The 22,686-nt window shown below is 40.4% G+C and overlaps 1 protein-coding gene across 5 annotated transcripts in view; it reads left to right on the top strand.

The window, feature by feature from the left end:
* The first annotated feature begins 498 nt into the window (after nucleotides 1–498).
* Nucleotides 499–22,686, top strand: part of PPM1B (protein phosphatase, Mg2+/Mn2+ dependent 1B) — a 61,083-nt gene continuing 38,895 nt past the window's right edge. For all 5 annotated transcript variants that reach the window (XM_030235472.2, XM_030235473.2, XM_050972132.1 and 2 more), the window contains exon 1: nucleotides 499–703. The gene's annotated coding sequence lies outside the window, so the exon portion shown is untranslated. The remainder of the gene's footprint in view (nucleotides 704–22,686) is intronic.

Consider the following 22,686-nt stretch of genomic DNA (forward strand, 5'->3'; position numbering starts at 1 on the left):
CTGCCCCGCCGGCCGCGCTTGATTGGCAGGAACAGCGGCCAATCAGGAAAAGGCACCCGCGGGTCGGTTCACGCCCCCTTGGCGAAGCGGCGGCCGGGGCGAGAGAGGCTGCGGGAGTGGCGGCGCTGGGAGCCAATGGCCTGCAGGCAAACCGCGCCGCCGGGAGGGAGGGGATGTGGCGGCGGGAGGGAGGCTGGGAGGGGCGAGGGCTCTCGCTGACAGCCGCTTCCGTCAGTCCTGCCCGAGGCTGCGAGGCCGGAAAAAAAAAGTGCGGAGAAAAACGGAGTCCGTGCGCTGTCGTCTTGACTGACGAGAGCCGCAGCCAATAGTTACCAAAGCAGGCGGGGGAGACCCAATCAGAGAAAAGCTTTTGGGCGGGGCCTGGGTGTGAGCGGCGAACGCATCTACCAATGACAGAGATGAAGGGCTGTGCCGACGAGGCCGACGGCCAATGGGCGGCGAGAGAGGGCGGGCGGGGTGAGCCTGGCGCCGCCCAGCTCTCCCGAGCGCGGTGACGCGGGTGGGGGGACGGCGGCTCCAACATGTCCGCGCTGCTGGCGGCGCTCCGAGTGCGCGACCGGGCGGCGGCGGCGGCCGGCGGCGGCCAGCGCGGGGCGGCGCGCACCTGAGCCCGAGCCAGCACCGCCCGCACCCGCGCCGGGCCCCGCAGCGCCGCCGGGCGCCGGGGGACGCGGGCACACAGGTAGAGAGGGCGGCCGGGGCTGAGCGGGCGGGCCGGGGCCGGGACTGCGGCGCCGGGGGAGGCAGCGAACACGGCGTGCGGCGGCTGCGCCCCTGGGGAGCGAGCGGACGCCGCGAGGCCCGGCCGCCGCTTTCCTCCCGCCGCGGGTGGAAAGGGCCGGGGCCGCGCTGATACGGCCCAGGCCCCGCACGGCCCTGGGGCCGGGAAGCCGGCAGGCCCGGCCTCGCGTGGGTGGCACCGGGGAAGGCGCCGGAGGGGTCCAGCGTGTGCCGGCGGCTGCGGCCGGAGCCGGGCTGGGGGGCGGCTGGTGGGCCGGGCCCGCGCACGTGCATGGGCCGGGCCCTGGGGAGTGTCGGGCCGGGCCCGTGTTACCGACGGGCTGGGCGGGGGGGGGGCAGGGGGCGAGCGGCGGGCACGGCCCCGATGTCGGGGGGAAAACTGCCGTGAGGCCTGGGTGCTCGTGACGAGCTGGGGATGAAATCACAGGCAGATGGGCAGTGCCTGGGAGCCTTTAGGCGAAAGGAGTTGAAGGCAGTTTTTCTCGTAGTTTGGGGCTTACTGGCTCTGTGAACCCAGTGGATATACTTTTACTATAATTTACAATAATGCTTCTTTCGGAAGGAGGGCTTCATTTTGATGAATTTAGTTGGAGGTAGCTAGTAAAATCTGTACCTGTCTCGTTTTGTGTGCTGCGGTAGGTTGAGGGGTGTGTTTATACCGCTGGGATCCAGGTGGTGGGTGAAACCACACGTGTTTGGGAGTAGTGGTACAGGAAGGCCTGTGAATTTAGGAGTAATAGGTAAACAGGCTTCTGTGTGTTGTGAGAAATAAGGTGGTAAGTTGGCAGGCGTCTAAAGGCTATGGAGGAGGGAGGCTTTGGCTGGTAGGGAAGCCTGTGTACAAGTTACAGGCACAGTGGTAACAGGTTGCTACAAGGTTCTGGACTTGTTTTGTTTCGTGGTTAGACTTAATGTGCGAGACCTTCGTGTGTAATATGAGCTGGTATGTGGACAGCAAGTCATGCGTGTTCCTACTGCTGTGCTTTGGTTTGTCTGCTGCTCACATTGGGAGCTGAGGGAGATGCCCGGCTGTCACCAGCTCGGAGAGTTCTCTGTCTGGTGTGTGGAAATGGACTAGAGCAGAAAGCAACGTGGTCTCTGTCCTGGAAACTTGAGAGGAAGTGTGAGTTGATGTTTTACCTGTAATGAAAAGGAAAGGCTGGATACTTGTTGTTTGGTTCATGGAATACAAATGGGAAAACATGTAGCAAATGCCCGGTGTTGGGATCATGATAGTACTTTTTGGAGAAAAGTCTGTGCGTGTGCTGGGGAGCTGTAGAACTGTAGTTATGTATGTTTTTGACAGGCATCAGGCACTCTAAATTTCTGTCTATTAGGTCATCAATGCTGTCTTCTTCTAGGTAAATTTTCAAGGATGACTGTAGAGTATAGGAAAGTGAGGGGGCTTGGGTGGATGTTTGGGTATGGTTGAAAACAGGGGGAAGGATGAATTTGTACACAGGGTGAAGATTATGTTAGGATATGTATACATGTGTGTATCAGGGGAATGGTATTTGTGCAAAAGGGAAACTGGAGTTTTCGTATTGCTGAGTTAGTTAGTCTGTGTATAGAGAGAGGAGGCAGGCGTTTTTGGCTGAGGCTGTGAAAAGTTGAAATGGTGTGGGGGAGGGATGATGAACTGGCTCCAGGGTCCTGTACAGGTTGGAGGCTGTGGGGATTCTTTGCTGCTCATATTTGGAGAAAAGTATTTTATAGTTATGACACCTGCTGAAAATGAAAAAAGTGAATAAAGATGATGAGGCAATTTAGTACTGTTATGAATATTACTGGATTAAAGGAGCTTACAGGACAGTCAAGGGGTTTCTGGTAAAGTGCTTTTTTGTTTGTTTATTTTGTTCTGTTTGTTTCACTGGATAAATTGACCATTAACTTTAAAGGTAAACTTTTGCTGAAACTAGCTCTCATCATGATGTTGACAAGTCAGCAGCTAACTAAAAGCACTTAATGTGGTGTAGACAAGCTCCCCTGTGTATGTGTGGGCTCAGGCTCCAGTACATCCATTATATGTATTTATTACATCATTTTCTATACATTAACACTTAACTATGGGTTTGCATATCCAGAGTATATAAAGTCTTCTATACTGGACTTGTGTTTGAGAGAGTGCATCAACACTTGTGGGTCAGAGATTTGTGAAGAGACGATCCATTTAGAATGGAAAGCTGCTTGGATCAGTTGGAAATGAGGACCATTACATGTGTATCTCCATGTACTGAAGTTTGGGATAGCATGTTCTATTTATTTGCATAGGGCCTCATCTGTTGTTCTGCAGATCTTTAGAGGAGGCTCTTACATGGGGCAGTGATTTAATTAAGGCACACAACAGCAGGATGAGGGAAATGTAATTAATGTAGTATGGAGAGGGCTGCGTGGAGGGTGCTGAGAACCCATTCTTCTTTTATAGTGGTAGCCATGAGGTGATCAGTTAGTGATGTAAGGAACAAGAGAAAGAAATGAGTAGTCTTGTAGTTATCCTGGACAATCCAGTTCTCCTCTTATCTCTGGTGTGCATTGCTCTCTTAAACTTTTTCGATGATAATCACTTATGTGTGCTTCTGACTTAGTAAACTTGTCTCAAGAAATAAAAACCTATTACAATTGAATTTCAAGCCTGTGACATATGTGTGTTGAACAGTTGTTTCATGTGCTCACTGTCAAAAACTACTGCTCTCAGGGGTCCAATGGAGAGTAGAGAGTATTTCCTATGTTAATGTGTTGCTTCTATATTACAAAAGGGAAAGGCACTAAAATTTGCCCTTAGTAGTGGATGTAAAAATCTGTGTTCATGAAGTATTTGTATTACTCTTTGGTGCAGGGCTTATTTAGACTGCAGCAAGGGATGGGGATGTGCACAGAACAGTGTTCAGTGAATATTGAATGTCCTCCTTAAATGGAGCAGGCTGCAGCACACCTTGCTGAATGCTGCCACAGTCTTCAGCAGGGCAGGGGTGGGCTTGGCTTGTCAGTGCTTTCTGTTGCTTGGTTTGGTCTTGGGTTGTTTCTTTTCAAAAAAACCACTGAAAGTGAAAATTGATCATTTGATAGTGCTTTGCATCATCATCCAGTAGGAATGCTTAAATCTGCCATATAGGTTTACTGCTGTAGCTTAGGAAGCAGGAAATGGCTATTCTTTTCCAGTCAGCACTGGAAGATAATTAGCTAACCATTGGTTTTTACAAAAATGGTCTCTTCCAAGGGAATGGGAAAGCCTTGGTGAAAGAATCCAAGTTCCAGACTCTGTTTCGACTGTGGAGAGTGTTTACTGTGACAGGCATGTCCATGGATGTTTGTTTTTCTTCCTGGTATTGATTCTTTCTGCCCACTACCTTAATCAAATATGCTCTATTTTGTTTGGGGTTTGTTTTCTTAGGTCTTGTCACTTGTCCACTGATCTCTCTGAATTCAGTGCTGCACTTCCCTGCCCTGTAAAAAAGAAGCGTTCTTCAGATCTTGGGCCTTTTAGCAACTGAAGTGATTCAATCTGAGTATTGTTCTTCTCAGTAAATTGGAGGAGAGCAGTGGTAATTTCTTTGGAAAACAGTTGAAAGCAAAAATTTTGCTGTCTTGGTTCCTTCCCTATGTATTACTTTTTTAATTCTGTGCTTCAGTTTATGCTTGATGGTCTTCATGCTTTGACTTACAGCTGTACAGGGTGTGAATTGTAACTTCTTCTTTCTCACTGTCTGTTAGCAGTGTGAATGCAGCATAAATGTTTTATGCATCTTACAGGAGTCAGGTTTAGCCCCAACCTCCAGCATATCAGGTATACATAAAATGTTCAGGGAATTTAATGTCAAAATCTGAACCAGTAATTGCAGCTTCTTAATAAAAAACAAGCTACCCAAATAGAATGACCTCTGACTAGAGAAGCTGAGAAAGGAGAAATTGAAAGATGATCCCCGATGTAAGAACAAGGATGCAGAGTTTCCAGAAAGATTATCAGTACTGCTTTTACTTAACAGACAACTTTGCAAACTCCTTAGCTGTTTGGATGTTTTTCAGCCTTAGACAGATGTCTAGTGTGGGAAACTTTGTTCAAACTGCTTATAATTTGCTCAAGCTTGTACAAATTTATATTTGTATCATATGATTAAGTCAGATAAATATTTGGAAGAATTTGAGTGTCACTCCAGAAGAAAACTGGCCAGAAAATCTTCATGAGATAGTAAGGAATTACTGAGCTGGGGTAGCTCATCTCTAGTTTCTAGAGAAGAGCAGTTCAGGTCATCTCAGTTTCTTGAGTCATTATTGGCATGTTGAAACATAAGGGTTGCCAGTGAGTGTAGGTTAAATTAGTCCTCTGGCTCTTGGAAAACCCTGTCTTGGGAGGGAAAGCCCAAAGATGTTTTAATGTAGAGAATGATGGCAGAAGGGAAAATTCAGTGTCTCAGCAGACAGCAGCCTTTCTTATAATTTTGAAGGAAATTATTCCAGTTATTCCAGGCCCAGGTATTTTTGTTCTGCTATGAAAATGTTATCCACAATTCTTTTTTACCCTGTGCACCATTAGTTGCCCTGTGTACCAGTAGTTAACATTTCTTCAGTGTGTCATTTTATGATGTCACTATGTTACTATCTCCTGGCATACAGTCTCTTCACCTTTGATGGGAAATAACTTTATTCGTTGAGTTTTCTTTCAAACAAATAGTACAACTAGGTGCTTAATTCTGTTTTCACAAGAGTAAACATGAAACAGATCAGAAAAACATAGCTTAAGGATGTTTCACTCTGGGCTGCTGGAGAATTTAAAATGGCTTTTTAGTGAGTATGGTAATGACATGTCAAGAACTACAAACTTCCAGTTAAATCACAAAGGAAAGTGTCATTAGTTCTTTCAGTTTTCATGGGATTAGTGTGTTAACAGAAAATGTCATCTTCAATAATCCTACTTTTGTGTCTGCACCCCAGTATAGGAACTTGACCTTTACTGAATGTAGAGCAAACGTGGCTCTGCATTGTTAGCATATGAATTAATTGTTTTTATCAAGGAGGTAGTGAAGTAAGATGATAAGGATTTGTTGAGCAGAGGAGGTAGCATGTTATTGGAAGTTTTTCCTGCAGTACTGCTTCAGTCTGTTCTCACCAGCTTGTTGGTCCTGCTAAAGGCAGGTATATGTTTGAAACTCATGATCTTTTATTTAAAATTTTATAGAAAAAGAAAAATTGGTAACAGGAGAGAACATCTCAGTGATGGAACTATTTGTAAAGAACTGATGTTTTGATTCAAGTGGAATAGTGAATTATGTTGGTCAGCTTATTCAAAAAGAAAAAAAAAACCCTCTGTTCTGGGTGGCTTTGTTGGTTAAGCTGATATGCAAGTCATAAAAAGCATTATTGACTACATGCTCTTCGTGTCCTATCACCACCTCCAATGGAACCATTGATTGAGTTGTCTTTTCCATGTTACTTAAAGTTTTGTAAAACAGTAATTGTAGCTGATGCATGAAGTATGTAGATCTTTGGTGGGCTATTTTTTTCTTTATTCAGAAAAATTTTTTAGAGTATCTCACTAGCGTTTGAAACTCCTGACCTGTAAAGGGGTGGTAACAAAAGTGGATGAGCGGTGGTACTCTGCTGCTATCATTACTCTAGAAAAAGGAGCACCTTGTGCAGGCCTCCTTTCTAGGGCTTTTAAGGTGCATGATGGCAGCTTAAGTCTGTTCCTGCTGCTTGAGGCTCTCATAAATGAATGGACAGTACCTGCCACATGAGTTATATTTACATTAGCAAGCAGTATGCTGCAGCTGAAGAAGCGTGTGAAGCTGTAAGTTAGGTAGACTCAATGTCCCCAGTGTGTGTTTAAACCCCCACTTCGTGGGGTTTATTTCAGACTAATTGTAGTCTGGTTCTGTGGACTGAGTATGTTCCAAGCGTTCCCTGAGTTTTGATGTAGGTCGGTCTTGGAGATGTTCAGATCATTTGTTCAGAAACTTCTATGAGCTGTGAACTAAAATATAGGAAATGGGTGACAGATTTGCTTCAAAAGTGGTCTCCTAATTCAAACCGACATGTCAGTACAGCTGTGCCCACTAGAAAGCATGTTAGAGCACTCAGAGGGTGCTGAGATATGCGGGGGGAGTGGGTTCTACCCTCTGCTGCTTCCTAAGTGTTGCCAGGCTTGCAGAAATTGTCCTGCTGCTCTCTAAGGATTGCTTGTTTATTGGGACTGGTAACTAAATATCTGTTCCCAAATTATTGTCCCTAATTTTAAAATTTTGTGTGAAAAAGACTGGTGTTAAAACTACAACAAATTCTGGAGAGTAGTTGTTTAATGGTTTTACTTCATTTAATCAAGAATGAAACTGTCTGTGTGAGCAGCAAGTTATGAAGCCTGACTTCCTGTGGCTTTGTGTCTTGTGGCTGGGTGTAGGGTACTGTGAGTTCTGTAAGTGTTCTCGTTTGCTTGGGGCACATTTGTTTGTCCTGTATGGGATGATGGTTTTGGTTACACAGCTGAGCTTCTGCTGCACTTGTCCTCAAGGGGCACTAGTTTGGATGTCTCTCCTTGATGTGACTGTTTATTTCCACAAAACTCACAGGACCTGATTATTTGTGAAATATTTACCCGTGTGTAAACTTTTGAGTTGTGTTTCAATGAAACTGTGGGGACACAGACAACACACAGTGTAGCTGGGCTTGCTGGGGTTTTACTTTATTTTCCACTAATGTTATGTGTGTGGTTGGTTGTATGGTTTTTTTTTTTTTTTAATAATTACCACTGTTTGCAGCTTCTTCGGAAAGAGTTAAAAGTACATTCCCCTCAACATTTCAGGGAACATATCTAGAAGTAAGAAATTGTGTTCTTCATGGCAGCTTCTTAAGGGCTGCTGAAAATCTTTTCTTCATGAGTTAGATAAAATTCTTCAGAGTATTCAACATGCTTGTTAAACCACATCGAAACAAATATCAACAAGTGTAAAGTTGCCTTTGTATGTTGCAGCTGTAAATATGGTGCCACATACAGTAGTTTTGGACCGTGATTCTAGGAGAGAAGTGAATGAGGGTTTTCACATTGCATAAGTCTCTGGAGTACAGCTAGACTGGATTTAGACAGTGGTGGATTAGCAGTTGGAGGGGGCAGGGACTGGTGTTTGTGATTGCCCTTGTGACCTTGAAAAACTGCTGAAACTGTCATGTGCTTTGAAACTTTTCAGATGAGAAGTACTGTACTGAAACATGTGGTACTGCAGGCTGTTTTGAGAGTTCTGTCTTAGTGTATAAAGCTGAAGAAATTGTTCCTTTTGCTTCTGTTGAAGTGGGTCTATATTCAATTCACTGTCTTTAGAGAGCTGTAAAGGTATGAAAGGTGAATGTAGCACAGATATTACTCAGGGTTTTTTCTGTGTCCTTTCTTCTCCTTCTCTCTTTACCTAGTATAGTAGTAAAATATGTCTGTACTACTTGTTCTGGTTCCCAGCAGGAAGATCTTATCCTAGTCAAAAGGTACTCTGCATACCAGCTTGTGCATAAGACCTCTCTTCAGATACGGTACTAGTTGCAGGCACTGGTTTCTCCTGTTTTACATGAAGCTTGGTTCTCTTGAACATTTGATAAAAATTGCTCATAGCTGGCTTTTTAAAAGGGTCAGGAGTTTTTTTGAGTGTTCGTGTTCAAAGGAAACATGAAGTTCATTTTTTATTTCAGCTGTTGTAGAACTTGAATTCAGACCTAGCAGAGGTAGTCCATTGACTCCCCCAGGTAGTGTTCAGTCCCTCATCTTGCCAAGTAAAGCAGCTCCATCTAGCTCAAGAGAGCCCCAGTGCACAGTACAGGCTGTTGAGGCTCACAAATGCCTCACTTTGGGTGTTGTCAGTAAGAGCTGGAGTGACGCCTCTAAGGAGGTTATTAACAATGTCTAATTACAGGTGGGATTTATGCTCAATGAGTGTTATTCAGTAATTGTGGGACTACTGCCTGTACGTGTGTCAAATGGACTCCTCAGATGGGATGTTTATCCATTTGCTAGCTTGTTGTGTTTTCTGTGCCTTTTTCACTTTTCCAGGAGACATATTACAGCAAGAGCTTTTTTGTTTCACTTTTGCTTTTCTCTGAGATAATGTCTTTTCTGCTCTTTTCTTTGCTGATTGCTTACCCTGACGGATGAACTTACTGGACTCATCCAAAGTCTAGGTTGTGTCTGATTATGTTACTCTGAGAAGTACTTATCTAAACAAGTAGAAGGTTGTGCACAAGACTACAAATAATAAAGGTTTTATACATAAACAAGATGAAAACAATGTTGTGAAAACAATAGCTAGAGCTGGGAGGAAGAGGGGGGTGTGAAACCTGTTCTGTAAATCCTCCGTAAGTGCACTGCAATTCAAACTGCTGTTCAAAAGATAACCTCCAGTTCATAAGCATTCAGTTGTTTAAAAAAATGCATTAATAATAGGAGTTGTTTGCTTTGTGTGTGGTTTTCCAACCAGCCCTCTTTTAGATTCTGTGCATTTCTTGCAGTGTGAAGAAACTGGAAGCAGTTCAGTGTGTCTGTCTCTTACAAGCAATTTGTGGGATCAGGGAAAAGACAAACATACCACTTTTGTGGATGATTACATTGGAAAGAGATGTTTCACAATGTTTGTTAGAGTCAAATAACTGCTAGAGTCAAATAGTCTCCTCTGCAGTCTTAAGAGGTCAACTGTTTTTCCATAAGTGGTAGAAGTGATAGTTTAGCATTTTCCTATATTTTAAAATTGAAAAATTAATTAGGCTTGTGATGTGGAAGGAAAGGATAGGTAGGACTTTGCTGTAGTGTCGACGGTGTTTCATATCCTGCTTTTATATCATAGTAAACAATAAACTTATTTTGCTGTTGTTTGGCCTTTAGTTTGTCTTATGCTGAACCATTTCTGTACTATTATGTCTTCTTACAGTATTTGAGTGTGAAAATAATGGAGGCTAAGAGTTGTTGAAGATCGATAGCTAGTTTGTAATATTAAATCAAATTGGATGACATCTCAATTTCTTAACTGGAGCATACCAAACACAAGGATTTCTAGGCCAGAGACCTTCTCTAAAATATTTAATGAACTCAAGTATTGCAGCTGTTGTTAAAAAAAACAGCTTATTTTGTGATTTTGACTATTGTTACAGTGTTATTTTAATTTAAAGAAAAAAAGGATTGCTGTCAACTTAGTATATCTGACTTTTGGAGGGAAGGGGATAAGGTTACAAACAGTTGAAACAGTTTCTCAAGATTTTTAAGGTGAAGTGAAACATGAAGTGCTGTCCTTCTGGAGTCAGTGGGGAAGAAATAGAATTCCAGTATAGTTCAGGATTCTTGTAATTAGCGTATGTGCTGCTGTTGCCAATGGCAGAAAACAGAATTTAACATGGTTAGAAAAATGTCACTATGGAAGGTACTCTGCAATTGTACTTTATTAATTCATTTTTGGAAAAAACAATTCCTTGAAAAATACCGTTTATTCACAGATGTATTTAACAACAACCACACTATTTTCAGTCTGAAGTTTTCTTTATTTCTGCATATCTAGAGAGGGAATGTAGGGCTACATTACTGCTGTAACTTATCCTTTTTCGCTGTTCTGTTTTGTTCAGGTTTAGCAAATTCAGATGTGTTTTGTATTTAAAATACTTGGGGTAGTAATGTCATTAACTGAAGTAACTAATTTTTTTGGAAAGGTGTCTTAAGGTTTGTTGAGACTTGAAACCTGATTGCGTTGTTGAGTTTGACAAAGAACAGGAAGCTAATGTGGAAAACTTGTTAATTGTCCTATTGTCCCTTCTTCCAAAGGTCTTGTTTGTTTGCTTATGGAAGCACTGATTAAACAAGCTCTTGCATACAGAGCACATGTGACAGCTTAGATCTGTCATGAGTTTTCAGATTTGTGCCTAAAGCCTTTTCCAAAAGTCAAGTAATGGTCCTAGAACACTGTTGGAAACTCCATCATTCCTTTTCTTTCTATTTATTTTCTTCTTAATAGTTGGCATCTTAAGCTACTATTAGTACAATAAATGGTGAACCAGAAAGCAATCTTTCTTCTGCACAGTTCATTTGTTCAAGTTGGTTTTTTTTTTCCAGTCAGTGTTTATCCTCTCCTTTTCCTGAGTTGAAGTCTGATGCTGTTACTGCAAGGGAGAAACTGAAGTAAGTGAGGAGAGGAAATGAAAAGTAGTGTTCTTAGTATGGAAGAAAACTGCAGAGCTTTTTGAAGAACTTATTGCATAAATTCACTGATAACTTCAGCTAATCCAGAGAATACTTGAGTAGGCAGAACACAATTCATCGAGTATTCCTTCTTGCTCTCATCATGGGGATCTGTTTTTTGTTCATTTGTCTGTACCTCATTTTAAAGATTTTTATCAGCACATACACTGCACTGCCTTTTATTACCAAGTTCTGCTGCCTGCCACTGCCTCTGCTTGCCTCTTTTTGATACTGGCATGAGTGAAACCCAACGAGTAAAAATTCACCACTGGCATTGTTGGGTGAGATGGGGATTTGCTATCAGTCTTCTTTCTCTGATCTTATTTTTGTTTGTGTTTGGTTTCTTTGGGCTCATTTTCTCCTGTTGAATCCACTCTAGAGAAGGACTGGGGGTAATGAGAGAAAAATTAGTCTGTAGTGCTTTTTCCTGAACTGTGCAAGTTATTGGGTTTATTGGCCCTGAGTTATTGGAAAATTTAGTGCTTGAGGGATTTAAGGTGTCATGGAATTGGTAGACTTGCGTCACTGTTGCTGAAGAAGCAAAAATTCTTCTAAGGTCTTTGGATGACTGAGAAGATGTACTTTGAACTGCTTTGTTCAGAGAAGGAAAGAAAGAGTGAGCTGATATGACCCCAGATTAATTTTTACATTAAGAGGGAAAAAAGCAATAAAGTTTATTAGGTCCAACTGCCAAAAGCTAGTGTCTTTAAAATTCTATAGACAGGAGACTTCATGTAGCTAGCATGTAATTCAGTTGAAGCTTAGCTTCTTCTGTGTTGGTTTCTAGTTATTAAATTTTATGGTACCTTGGTGAGAGTGCTGGGCACTAGATACATCAACTTCTTTGTCAGCCAGGCACTGCTGTTACATTTTTGTAGCTGTTTAAAAACAATGGGTATAGCACCTTCTCAGAAGCTGAGTCACTTACTGTACATAATGTAGCTTTGGTTTTGTCTCCCAATATGGGAAGTTTGTACCCTCTACCCAAACAGATTTTTGCTGCATGCTGCCCAGTTCATGAGTATCTGGTATTCTTCTTTTTAAAGATGAAAGGTCCTTAGAATAGTTTGTTTTTTTCACCACTTTTCAGTGTTTATACAGTACAGAAAAGAGTTTTTGCTAGGCCTTTGCACACACTCAGGCATTTGCTTCTGGAACCAACTCATAATCCTGACTTTCATTAAGGAAGAAGTTCTGGTATAGTTACCTAAGTATGTTAGTGCAGTTTTCTGCTTCTGACCATGTGCAGGATCCTCTTCCTTCTCATGTTGATACTTGGCTGTGTCTCATGTCAGGGTAAGAGTTGGGTAATGGGCATGTGTTGGGTACATATTGCTGAGATGAATTTTTTTCTAGTTTATCTTCTTGATTGAGCTGCATGAGGATGTGAGAGCAACTGCTGGTGCCAAAGCTGGGTTTGAAAGTACCCATGACAGGAGGTGGGCTTACAGCAGTTACTAGTTCAGCATAGCCTCACTTACTGTAAGACTCCATGCTGAGGTGTTTCAAAGGAGGTTCTTGTGTAGTTACAAACACTGGTTCTTGGCACTGGTGGTTTTGATGCCTGATGACCTATCTGGTGAATGGAAGTTCTGTATTGGAATGTTACTGCGGATGAAGACCATAGAGAAGTCACATTACCGTGACAGTGTTAGCAGTGTCACCAGTTGTGTTGCAGTCCTAAAGTAAAAGAACATGGAATTAAATGTTGACATTAAAACATCTATTATAACTAAATTAAAAAGTTCCATCCCCTCTTTTGGATTTTCCCCAAATGCATAGCCTGCAACAGATGTTTATATGACTCCCTTCATAGTGGTCATTCCAGTTTAATTAAATACCAGCACTTGCTGACAAGAATATCTGTAGGTACATGAGAAAGCAGCAGAAACCAAAACTTTGCATAGCAAAGGTCATGGTAAGGAGTTTGTCAGAAAGTTTCTGAGCAAGTCAAGCTGTTTTTCTGTGCTTTTTGTCCCATCTGCAGATTTCCTTAGGGGTAGGAGGACAGCCTCAGCTCATCCACTGTGGTGTTTGTCATCACTTAATGTGTGGTTAGAGTATCTTACCCACTGCCTGTTTCAAGCCTAGGTTTTGATGAACTGCAGAGGGACTGAACTATTTTGGGTGAAACATGAGTAATGTCATCACTAGTAAAGAATAGAGTTTGCAGTTGTTTGTCAGGCACTGACTGATTCTGTGTCCAGGAGTTTGTGTATTCGTTCAGTTTTGGAGGTCTCTTGCAATAAGGTTGGGAAGAAATTCAAGCTGTCTGAAAAGATGGAAGCAATCTGAATTATAGAAATTCTTTACAATGTTCATAATGAGACATGTTTGAATTTTCTTGGTCATTTGCTGTTCTTTTCCTCTTCTTTCTCTTCTCATTCTCAGCCATCTGTTTCTATAATAAACTTTACATACTGTTACAAGGACCAAGTTTTCCCTTTTATAACCTCTGCTGTTTACTGTCTTGCAGCCAGATACCTTGAAAACTAGCCAGAAACTGAGTTGTTTGATGTCTGTGTTTCACATGTTGAGACCTGGGTTGGGTTTTTTTTTAGTGCACAGAGTTCTTGTATTTAGGCTTTGGAACATTTGAATTCTGCAAATTGTTGAAGCATAGAGATGGTTCCTGTTCACTGTTTCAGGCATCCTTGCTATGTTATATAATAAAGAAAGCTTTCCATTTCACTTAATAAAAACATTAAATACTGCTTTATTTGGATAGCACTATCAATAAGTAGTTTATATAAATATGTAGAAAAACATTTTTGAAAAAGGTGACTCTTTTCAGTCTGCTTGACCTTACCAGGGGTCAAGCTTGACCCCTGGTTGACTTGACTGACCTGACTGCCTTCTGTCATATTAATAGGCCTTCAGCTGAGGATAGAGCTTTAGAGATTTTTTTTTTTTTTTACCTTAGCAAGATGTTTTGGTGTCTCTCAGCATACTCCTATTTACAGTCCCAATGGGAGGATGACTAGACAAATGAAAACTGGTTGAGGAGTAATTGTAAATGGTGCCTAGTCAATGGTTCATGCTCTTTCTGAACAGCAGTTTCAGATTGAGCTCCTCAAGGGTCTACTGGTTACTAAATAAAATAGTTTAAACATAATCACTCTTGTTGACTGTTTTTGGTATTAAGCAGTAGTTAAATAAAATCTGCCTATTGAGTGGCCTTGGAATAAGCAAGGTATGTTCATTGAATAAACATTTAATCTAAGAAAGGAAAAATACTCTTTTTTAGTGCTAAAAATGAATGTTTTAGAACATTATAGTTATCGATATGTCTTGTCTCTCTTTTGCCTTTGATATTGAGATACTGAGCCTTGAGGTAAAACAAAGCGATTTGTAGAGCATTTGAAGTTACTGGGAAGGGAGGGGTAAGCAGGATGCTGGGTAGTGAAACTAAATCTCAGCTTTTCTGAGACTACTTTCTTTTCACACGCCTGGATAAAGAGGGAAGTGAACTGTCATCTTGGATGCTAGATGTAGACATCTCCAGAACAGGCAATGCTTGAGGCAGATTCTTGCTGCAGAAGCAATATTCTGGTCTGTGAAGGTGTGGTGGGTTTGGGGGAAATGCAGCTTTGTTTCTTGTAACCAAGACAGCTCAGGTGTGTTTCTGCTTGTGTTTTTAAAGAAATCTGTAGTGGCCAGTAACAGACTTCTTTCTCATGGTTTCTGTGCTTTAAGATAAGTCAGAATCTCAGCTTTTAGTATTTCTTTTCCTTTGCATCCAGGATGTGGATGTACAATTTTAAACAATTGCATTAGTGTTCCAGACTTCTCCCTTCTCTCTGCACTGAAACATGCACACGAGTGATTGTATGCAGCTTCTCCTGTCATAGGGTTTACATATTCCTGGCTTGGAAAATGGATTTGCTTACATGACATCTGTAAAGGTGGTACATATTGAAAGTGGGAGTTTTTTGGGAAGTAACGGCCATCAAATGTTTGGTATCTTAGTTCACTTCATACGTTCATCTTTAACAAGTGAAAAGCAGTCACTTGATGTTTGACAGCATTACCATGGACGAGTAGGAACTTCTTGTCTAGCTTGGCCTCTTCCAGTGGTTCACAGAGTTTATTAGTTTCAATTTAGCTGTTACAGCTGGTATTAAATGTTTGAGTTAGAGATTTTATTGAATATTGTGGTGAACTAGGAGAGAAGTTGGTAAATTCTTCCATCTTACTACTTTCAGTCTCACAGACTCTTTTGCTTTATTCACTCCAATATACGAGGAAGGGTCTCTAAAGTGAATCTTAATCAGAAGGACAAAGATCTGGAAGAAATTTTATTTTTGTGCTGCGTTGAAGGTAAGACTTCGGAAATTGTCCATGATCAGATGACACAAAGCATGAATACTGAGACTTGGCAAAATGGTACTGTTTCTGAGTTCTTGGCTTGCATACTATACTATTCCTGCAGAATGTTATCACTCTTTACTAACTGTTAAATACTTCTGCATATTTCTGTTGAAATGCACTAATGATCAGAGGTATATAAGCTGGCTGTGTCTGTGTTCCTTAACTAAAATAGTTAAGTAGGTTGCTACTTGTAGCATTAGCAAGTTTATTGCACCTCTGTCTTCTGAGCAGTGTAGGTGTTGCTAATTATAAAACTGATAGACTTAAGTTGCATGATGTGGAATGTTGTACTAAATTGGTAGTGTCTTAGTAACACTTTTATTTACTTTGTAGTCCTGTGCTGAGCTTATTATTGTAATTCTCTGTGAATGCAGAGAGTGAACACACTTTCGAGTAATATTTCAGTCGCTTTCAAAATATCAGGAAATAGGGCAGGTTTGCTGCATTTTGGAGGAAATGGCAGATGCATTTCTTTTAGTAAAGCCATAGCTTTGAGTGCATGCACCATTGTCACTTTTCTGCCAGTTAGAGCACAACCAAGTAGTAGGAGCCATTAGCATTGTTGAGCAGTGATGCCATTGCCTTCAGCTTACATGTAGGGTTTAACAAAATGTTAATAATGTTTGTTGTTTCATTCCCACACCACTCCCTGGGAAAAGTGGAGTATATATATAAACATTTATATATATATATGGGGCTGTGAAGCTGATTAGAGGGCTGGAGCACCTGTCCGGTATGGAAAAGCTGATAGAGTTGAGGTTGTTCAGGCTGAGGAAGAGAAGGCTCTGTTGAGACCTGAGAGCAACATTCCAGTACCTAAAGGGTGCCTACAACAAAACTGAAGTAGGACTTTTGACAAGGGTGTTCTTTAATGGGACAAGGGATAATGGCTTTAAACTGCAAGAGGGTAGGTTTAGATTGAATATTAGGAAGAAATTCTTACTGTGAGGGTAGTGAGCTACTGGAATCAGAGAAATTGTGCATGTCCTGTCCCTTGCAATGTCCAAGGCCAGACTGGATGGAGCTTTGAGCAACCTGGTCCAGTAAGAGGTGTCCCTGCTTGTGGTAGGTGGGTTGGAACACAGTTCTCTTTAATGTCATTTCCAATCCAAACCACTCTTTGAAGATTTGAGAAGCACGTAGCTATTGCTTTACAGAGCAGATATTTGCATAGAAGAGAGAATACAAGGCCATGGTCTCAAGTCATAGAAGTGATGTTGGAGGCACTGAGAAGGATGTGGGAGATGTTTTGGGGACTAATGGGTGAGTAGCACTTTATATAGGCAGCTGGCTGCCTAATGCCAGCTCTTCAGTTTCAGAGGCGTGGAAACCTACTGAAATTGGCACTTGTTGTGCTGCGTTCAGCATCTGTTTGAAAGCTCAGATCAGCAGTCTTCTATTCACATACCTATTTCTGATTTTTTTTTGCGGCTGGGGGTCTGCTTTTTATGTAGTAGGTTTTACTGAATTATTTGTGTAATCCCCAAGCTAATTGTCTGCTTTTCTTTTAAACTGCTAAATTCATCTGATTCTTTCAGTTGTCATTCTGCAAATGTCAGAATATTTAAGAGTATTCCTTTGTGTGCCATGATTATTTTATGGATTCCTAGTTTGATCCAGATAGTTTGTAACTAGTATAGAATACATGCAGGTTACGCTTTATGGTAGTAAAGTGGTAAGGCTGATATGTGAGCTTTGGAATATAGAAATAATTTTAAAATATCTTGGCAAGTTGTCATATAAATGGGATGCCAGACTATGGCATTTGCCCCCTTGCTACAATTAATGTGTTTTTTTAAGTGTGTCTTTGTGCTAAGATGTTTCCATCACTATTCAGTCCAGCAAGGGCATATCTTGCAGCCAGCAGTGTACAGGAGCAGTAGTAACCTTTGGTGGAGCTGGAGATGGTGTCTTAATCTGTGTTATCCAAATTTACCTGCAGCTGATGTCTGAAATGATGAGTGCATAAAGTCAATGTTGAATTATTAACATGCTAACTTTCCTGGAATCATTTTGGCTGTCATGTCTGTCATTATGGCACTGACTGCCTGGCCTGCCCTTAAGCACCTTCTCTAATTATTGATTTCTTGAAAATTGACATGATCTGCTTATATGTTAGTTTTAACATTCTTACTGACAGAATTCCCTTTGAATTTTTGCAGTATTGTGATACTGGTACAGTGACAAAATTAAAACAGTTTTTACTCAGTAGAGATATCTTAAACTTCAGCATTGAAATATATATTGCAAATTGAGAACTTAAACTATTGATTAAAAGTGAGTCTAAGTGATTTATTGTGGAATTGAAATTGCAGAATGAATTGGACATAAAAACTTTGAGTTTTTATGCTTACAAGTTGCCAAGTGGCTGCTTCGTGCCAAGTACTCTTGTGTAGATGACAAGTGAAACAGTTCAGGTAGCCTCAGTGCAGACACCTGAAAAAGATTCCCTGTGTCCAGGCAACAATATTGGAGCCTGCTGAAAAAAGAGGTAATGGAAGTTTGCTTCACTCTGCACTTCCTAGAGATAGCAATTCTTTTAACTAGACTTCTTCTTAAAAAGTTTCTCTAGCCTGATGGAGAAGTTTAGCATCCTGTAAAAGGAGAGTAGTGTGTTTTCTGAAATAGTCTAGACAAGTCATCTGTGTTCTGAAGCATGACTTTCCATACCGTAATATGGATTGAATATCATGCAGGTATATTGATTCTGTTACAGTATGGGAGTACATAATTATATATTGTGTAGGATCAGCTGCTTCTCTTCCACGTTGTTTATAACTGCCTTAAAAATGCTTTGAGATATGCCTTATCTGAAATGAATCAAATCAGGCTGATTTAGGAAGATAATAAATCTCTGTTAACAATAAGGAGATGACTTTCTAAACAAATAGACCCTCTTAAAAATTTTAATAGCCTTTACATTTCTACGTGCTGATTCTGTTAATAGTAATACAGTGTTGTTACTGAAGTAACTTTGCTAGTAATTAGAAGAAGCATCTTAATCTGGAAGAGACAAAAGGAAAGAATGTCTAAAACTGTAATTGAGATATAATAATAACTATGTATTTTAACAATTCCTATTTGGAGCCTTCAGTTCCTGTATTACTTAAATTACTTCTTTTGAAAGACTGTGTGTGTAGGCTGTGAGTTGACATAACAGATGCCTGAATTCTCTCTTCCAAGCTGCATGCTTTGCAGTAAACATTAAGCTGCCTATAGGATCGTAACTCTTAATATTTGGCAGCTCAGACTACTGGTTTTCTTATGTTACCAATTTAAACTTGCTGGTGATTTTATTGTGGTGTTGAATGACCTTTTTTGCATTTAATTTAACTCCTGATGTATATAAATTTAGCAAGTGATAACATGGCTAAAAAAAGCTACAAATAGATCCAAGTGTCTAAGTAGTGTGGCAGAGAATTTATGCCTTCTGTAACTGTCTGCACATCAGTAGTGGCCAAGTTTGTTTTTTTTTTTTTTTTTAAATCTGCTGTGATGGCTCAGTTTTACTGCATTTATATCTGAAGACTTACATTAGAAATTGGAAAAGAGCCTTATTCAAGAGAGGAGAAGTCCTTCCTCTGGTCACTGGTATCGTATATAAAGCAATAAAACCCTATTCTTACTATGACTTTTAAATTTGATACATCTTGATTTCTGTCCTTGTCAAACATACCAGCATTAGTGAATTCTTGCTGTCTATTTTGTACCTGGTCCTAACTGAAGTACTGTTATTTTGATGCTTTTTGTTTTTCACCCCACTTTGTGGAGTTTAAGTTCCTTCTAAAGTTTGGATATACTTGTGGTCACACTTAGGATTGTGTTGTACTTGTAAGATAGGGAACAACGTGATTAGTTGGCATACATGTATTGCAATGGCTTCATTCCCCTAATAGACAAAATGTGATGCTGTTGTGCCTTTGAGAATCCTTAGTGGGATATTAGTCCTAAATACAGGATCTGTGCAGAAATACATGTATAAACCAGGTTTAAGGGTTTTTCGTGTTTTTTTTTTTTTTTTTTTTGGGGTGGGGTGGGGGGTTTAGTTGTTTGGTTTTTTTTTTTAGTGTCAGAAACAACAGAAATTTAAGATACAGTATTGAGGATAAAAAATTCATAATTGGCTTCTATGATAGTAGCAAGACTTGATTCAAAAGCTTACCTGTTCTAAATGCTTTGGTAGCCAGTAGGAGCTAGGGTAAAGCTACCCTAAAGCTACCCAGATAAATATTAATTTTTGAGAACTCTGGCTTAAAAATCACTGAATATGGTCACAGAGGAATTTGTCAAGGTAGCCATCTGTAAATAATCTGTTCTTTCTTCTTCTGAACATTTTATATGAGACACTCAGAAGAATATTAATCTTTTGAAAAGTATCAGACTTGGACTGTAACCTACAGCTAAAGCATCTTAAAATTTTGTAGCTCAGTCACCCTGTCTTAGTAATGAAATTATACAATTCTGTCCATTTTCTTAACTCTGTATCCTGCAGTGTAGTGAGGTTTATAACAATGGACTTTATTATCCAAAAGCATGTACTTGCTACTGAATTCACTGATCTGAACTGTGTTGCTTTCTCTGATTTTGCTGACAGTATTGCTGCAGGAGTTTTTTATGGTTTTATGCTTAAGATGCCTTCTTTGAACGGCTTGACTAGAAAGGGCTAAGCTTTTTGTATTGCATAATCAACAGAGGGTTTTTATTTTCAAGATTTCTTCTGAGCTTGAATAATATTATAGTTTACTAATACTTTTTCTATGCAAAGGAGTGACAGACTCTGGATGCTCATTAATAGTGCTATGGTAGATAGAATGGATGAGACTGTCAAGTGATGTGTGGTTGAGGGACATGCTGTTTTGTCCCAGAGAACTTCAGAAAAATTAGTATTAATTTTAATATTATTAGGTGACAGGTGTGGTGGATGCTTTCTCAGAGCATCTGACCAGTGCTCAGGCTGGTTTTGTGGACATTTACAAAATCTAAGTAATCTACCAGTAGTGATTCAAACATCAGTTTGAAGGCCAGATGTTAACAAAGACAGCAAAGGACAGATACTTTCAAACTGACACATTTGGTACTGCTGCCCAGGTACACTAGCTAGTTATGTGATATTCGATTTGCCTCATGGAGAAGCAGTGTGAGAATGTGCTCAGATGATAGGCACTGCAGTAATAGTAAATATTATCTTAGGTTGCCCATGGATATCACTTCAGTGCGTCTGAGCTGGAATTTTGAGTTTCTATCAGGGAGATGAATGACTGTAGACTCTGCCCTTTGCATCAAGGAAAACCACAAACCCATACAGAATACAAACACATCTTTCTCAATCTGTGACTCCTGGATTGCTGTGGAAGGTGTAATATGTATCTAGAATTTCACTTCCACTACAGCTATTGTGTAAGGTAAGATAAAAGCTAGTTAGAAACTTTTGCGGGCTTTTCTCTAGAAAGTTCTAGCAGCCCTAATAAACGTGTTTGTTCAGAATAAAAGTTTTCTGTTTACAATGCTTTGTTTTTTCAGTTGAGGGTTTTTTTTTAAAGAAAATTAACATATACACGGAATATATTTTAACTGATGAAGGTACTTCCTTTTCCTTAGTTCAGCTAAAGATCAAATAACTGAAAAGAATTTTGTACTTAGGTGTTTTTATTAAATCATGTTAGATGGCTGTGCTCTTCAGTCTCCTCTCTTCCTAAATCTGGCTGTTTGCAAAGCAGCCCAGCATAACTGATGGAGAGATGATTCCACATTTCTCTGCTTGACTTGTGCTGAGCATAACTCTGATCTGTTACAGAGGAAGAGAGAAGTAAGTGCATGCCAGGGATCTCCCAGTAGGCAAATGCAGATTGCATACACACATTCTGAATTCCAGTAAGGCTGGCTTTTGGTCTTCCTTCATCTTCTGCTTGTATAATTCAACAAAGTTTGATTTCCTCATCAGCCAGATGAGCAGTCTCTGCTTCAGGCATTTGCTTGTACCAGTGTAGCTGTCTGTATGTCTGCTCAGCCACAGAGCATGGAACAGGAGCAGGCTGCTGAGAGCAAATAGCACTTCGGCTACCATTGCTGCCAAGATACCCAAACAGCCATAACGTGAATTTACTGATCTAAAGCTTACCTGAAGGTGAGTCACAGAGAATTTAGGAATTACAAAAGTGCAAATATGTATTAAAGACAGGTCTACAGGATGAAGGTTCAGAATATCTTTTGTAAGATGTATCAAAAAGCAGCTTTCTGATACTGTAGCTTATGTCCATAATTTTTGAGGTGATGTTTAAAAGTATGTACCTAATTAGAATGCTAAACCCATGGTATTTTCAAGCCTTTAAGTGAGAGGGAAATACTGGTCTAATAGCATACGCCTGTTGGAAATTCATAATTTAATACTTTATATTTCTAATTGGCTATAGAGCTTTTAGCTGCAAAGTTCAGCTTGCTTAACTCAACTTTGACTGGAACCCCAAGCAAATTTATTTCAAGACATTTAGCTTGTCAGGGAGTTCTGGGTTTTACTTCTAAAACACAGTGGAAGGATACTTTTGCAGATTTTTCAAAAACATCATATGATATTAAGTGCTTCAAAAAGGACAAGGCGCTATATTGCTTCATTGAGTTCTTAGTTTTGAACTTTAGTTAGTTCTCCTTACTTTCACTGATTAATGTGAATGTGTTAGTGCAGCTTCCATGCTTGAAAAGGGGGAAGAAGAATTCACCAAAAAACCCCACACCTGCAAATCCACAAATCAAGATTTTGTTCAGTCTTGGTTGATTCACAATAGAATCACAAATCAAGACTTTGTTCAGTCTTGGTTCTGTATAGAATGAAGAGCCACTTAGCAAATGTAGAGAGAATCTTTTGTTACAATGAATGAACAGCTCTCTCTGTAGGATGGAAGTTGTGCATTGTATCAAGTAAGAAGCAGAAAATAACTCCTTGTTTAGTTTTGGCTTTGTCATATAGGTACAATAAGGAAGAGCTAGTGCATTCCCCTGTGCTCTCAGTTTCCCCAAAAAGTCAAGTATCCCAGTGAATGCCTCTTTCAAGAAAGGGATGTTACCTTAGGTTTACTGTATGTTGGAAACATGTCCTTGGTAGGTTGCAGTTTACTAGCTAGCCTGTGGCATACACTGCTGCTCTTTTCTTTTCCCCTCCTTCTGTCTCTTACTTCTGGAAAATCTTCCTGTGTGTGGGACCCAGTTTACAGTTCTGGGGGACAATATTGGCAGTTGGTGGTATTGTGCTCTCATAAGGTGGATCAGGGCACATCAGATTATAGCTCTTTCTGTTGATGCTCAGTCAATGAGTTGATTTGTTTGTTTGCTTATTTTAAAGCAGCTGTGATTTGATTATCAATGAAAGGTCA

The sequence above is a fragment of the Serinus canaria genome, chromosome 3, assembly GCF_022539315.1.
Source record: "Serinus canaria isolate serCan28SL12 chromosome 3, serCan2020, whole genome shotgun sequence".
Lineage (NCBI taxonomy): Eukaryota > Metazoa > Chordata > Aves > Passeriformes > Fringillidae > Serinus > Serinus canaria.